We start from the raw sequence: 4288 nt of genomic DNA, 5'->3' as shown, positions 1-4288 counted from the left end.
CTTCTTATAAAAACACCTAAGTTTGTGGCATGTGGCTTGATTCTCCCAACAATATGCCTCGATATAATATTTCTTCCCATAGAAGGACCATATATATATGTAATCCATAGAAATTCCAAATTGCACACACAACGATCCACAGTCCACATAAAGAACACATCATTTAACCATAATTGACAACACAATGTTTACCTTAGAAGCCAAATATGAAAATTATCTTCAAATGGTTGCTCAATTTGTGTCTGAAAATCACATGATTATGATATAGTCTCATGGTTCCATGGGGAGTTAACAATTTTCAAAGCCCAATTCTCATGCTAGAATTTTCCTCTACCATTGTAATTTTGGTTACACTTTGTATTTATCGTAGGTGTTGACAAAATTGGAATTTCCTTGATAGTTCAATAGTTGTATTCTTTTGGTATACCATACTCGATGGTCTGGTGTGGAATTATATTACTTATCAATGGAGTACCACAAAATTCAAGAAACTTGATGAAGTTTGCGAAGGCATGGGGACATAATTGAAGGAAATTAGATCTTGCTTCAAACTACATTAAAAAAATCTATGAATAGGCCACTCATGTCGCCTAATACTTTGAAGTCACAATGGGGATTTTCTTGCAGCGAAAACACCAAATTAATGTAGTGGAGGCACAATGTGTGTCACTTCCAAGCATGATAGAAACATTTCTCCAAGGGGATCAACTTGAAACTCCCAAGAAGATATATCAATGAATTTGAATGAACAAAAACTCTTATAAGACACAGTATTGCACTAGCCCTTGGAAAATGGAAATTTGACTATGGAGGTGGAGTCAAAGTAGGAAAGTAGATGAAATTGCTAGGAGTCATTTCATTTTAATAAGTTTTCATAATTTACAAAGTAGTAAGGATATTAAACTTATTTTATAGAAGCTATAATGTTAGGTACTTCTAGAAGATGTTGTATTTAAAACTTTTTATAATATAACTATAAGCTATCTAGGCTCTTTTTTAAACATACTCTAGGCTCTTTTTTAGATTCTTGTTTTATAAAAAGAAGCCAAATTTTTTTATGTACTTGGGCTGCAAGCATTGTTATTATCTCTTATCAAATATTAGTTTTAGCAATTTTGAACATACCAATTTGTTGATATTAAAGTTAGGTTATTATTTTTTTTCTTGAATATTGGATTTGAAAAAGATAAAAAAGAATAGCTTCTTAGTTTTTGTAAAACTTTGAAATATCCCATATAAGAGTACATAGGAGAAAAAACTTGAGAAAACATTCGAAGAATGTAATTTTAAAACTTTAAAATGAAATTAAAAGAAAAAAGACTACCATTAAGTATAGAAAAACCTTTTATAGATCATCTCCATCATGCAGAAATATCCCTATATTAAACATATGTAAAATAATAATTATTATTTAATTTTAAAATCATTATAAATGTATAATTTTTTTTAAATTACCATTTTTTCAAGACGACGATTAAGTTTAGAAAAACCTTTCATAGATCATCTCCATCATGTGGAAATATCCCTATGTTAAACATAAAATAATAATAGTATATAATAATTATTATTTAATTTTAAAATCATTATCCACGTATAAATTCTCCATATTTATTAAATTTTTTTATAAAACAATTTAATTTTTAATAAAAGATAAATTGCTAATAAATTAATAATATAATTTTAAAAAGAAGACTTTGCTTGATTGACTGAGTTATAGTAAGCATCTTCTGTATGAAGACATAAAAATTATGTTTTGCAAAGATTGACTTTTTTCATTGTTTTTATTACAATTGCGTGAGAATCATTCCATGGTCAAAATTAAATTATAAATATAATTATATAAAAATAAGTTTAAATCGATTTTCTAAGGTATTGATATCGATCAGCCAAATACGTGACGTGGTATGATAAATTGTTTAAATGTTTTATTAAAAAATAATTAAAACCATGTTGTATTTGAAAATTTAAATTCTAAAAAATTAACCTTATTTCAAAGAAATATTAACGACCATTCGAAATAACTAGCCAATACGTTATAATCTTTAATTAAAATTTTATTACAATAATGACGTAATGAAAATAAATAAATAAAATTATACAGACTCGGTTCACATATTGACGGCAAGATTGATGTAGTTTTTATTTTCTTAAGCACTTAAAAAAGTAGGGCCGGTTGACAAACACGATTGACAAATTCTAGAGATTCCATTTTATCGTTCATCCACATGCACTTCACAAAGAGATCATGGAAAACTTTTGGAAGAGAGATCAAGGAGATGTGAATTTACAATTTCCAACGCATAATGAATTACCATTTCCAATCGTTCATCCACATGCACTTCCCAAAGAGATCATGGAAAACTTTTGGAAGAGAGATCAAGGAGATGTGAATTTACAATTTCCAATGCATAATGAATTACCGTTTCCAATATCACTTTTGTATTGAAAAAAAAAATATAAAAAGTATTTGATTAAAAATAAATTATAATATTATTGATTAATTCATATTAGGGTGTAATGGAATTTAATGGAATCGAAGTATTGACTTTTTTCTTATTAAGTATGAGTTTTTTCATTGAGTTAATATCTTTTAAACAATTATCTTAGGAGTTATAGAAGTCCTTGAAATTGCATATATAGGCATTGATTTTTAAAAAATGCTCAACAATAATCTTTGTAAATTCTATAAGCATGCAATTCATATTTTTAACGTAATAAAACATAATTCAACAGAATTAGCTCAATGTCACAACTCTATGGTGGATTTGGATAAGCATCTAAAACATTAGCAGTTCATTCTGAGTGCATGAATGACCTCCCCTGCCAAAGGGCAGAAACATGTTTCGTTTTGGAGGTCTCTGCAACAACAAAGACATAAATCTTAATTCATTTGAAGTAAATAATATATTCGTAGATCTTGAAAAGAATAGTGAAAACCACAAATTTTCATTAATGTCCACCGTAGATCCTCCCACATTCACTAACCTCAAAACGAGAAGGATCAAATGTATGAGATCCAAAACTATTTCTGAATTAGAATGAATGTTTCTGAAAGTAGCTTGACCTTCCAGCCCTAACAAGGAAATATCCCTCTTAATCATTAATTTATAGAAAAGGGTGAGATAATGGGTGAGAGAATGACTTTGGTGAAGATGTTACTAAACAACAATCTTATTAACATTTACAAATGTAAGTTTTACCTCCAAATCTTGTGCAGAAGCTTCATAGTTTCTCCTTCCTTTAAATATTCGCCATTTGTTTTATCAGTATTTGACCTGTGAATGACAAAATATGGCAGAAGAAGAGTAAGAGGAAATCAACTAAACCTTCCATCTCTTTGATAGAATATAGTTGATCCTTACATTGTTGCAGCAATTGCAGTTTCTGCTACACTTGTGGGCACCACATTAATTGTGGGAAAAATTGGTGTTAATCACGCAGTAGTAGCTAGTGGTACTACAGTTGCATTGATTGATGACACAATACCTATTGAAGGAGAACTTATGAGAAAAGGTGTGGTCGTGGCAGTTGAGACGACGCCAACATATGTAGAGATAGTTGATGTCAAAGAAGCCATAACTTTAACTGTGTTTGTCTGAAAAATATGTGTAACTAGTGTAGCAATTGTTCAAGGGCATGTTGATCCTAATACTATAGTAGATACAGATATGTTGGGAGCATATAGATTTTCCGATACTGTAGACGAAGACGACGTGATAACAACTAGAACAGGTGATGCAGTTGTGGGCAATGGAACAATGATCCTTCAAAGTTTCCAATTGAAGCCACTGCTTTTTCTGCTTGCTATCGAGTGATATAAGGAAATCCCACAAAAGAACTTACTAAAACAGATTACTAAAAGTTGAAAAAACAAAAAGGCACTAAAACAGATTACTAAAAGTTGGAAAAACAAAAAGGCACCAACCTTCTTAAATAAAATTAAGAAATAGTACAAACCTTCAATTTTAAGAATAATCCACTTGGATTTTTTGTGACATTATTGTAATAATACCTGTGCAAACAAAACTTTTGAGAAGTTAGGAATTTTAGATAAATACAACAAAGCTACCAATTTGACCTATACATCGAATAACAATGATTAAAAAATAAAATTTACTTACTTTCACCCCGGTTGTGAATTATTTCCATACAGTGGATGCATCTTCCCACCGCGTTAGGAATGCAGAACAACAATTAATTGTTAGAAACCTAAAAGAATCGGAGCAGAATGGAATAAATGTTGATGTGGAACAAAATCCCACAATAGGGATTTTCCTCTCTAGTAATA

This window comes from Pinus tabuliformis, chromosome 3_1 (genome assembly GCF_031772625.1).
Source record: "Pinus tabuliformis cultivar Carrire ecotype Pingquan chromosome 3_1, CPIR1, whole genome shotgun sequence".
NCBI lineage: Eukaryota > Viridiplantae > Streptophyta > Pinopsida > Pinales > Pinaceae > Pinus > Pinus tabuliformis.
Note: the sequence above shows the minus strand (reverse complement) of the source record.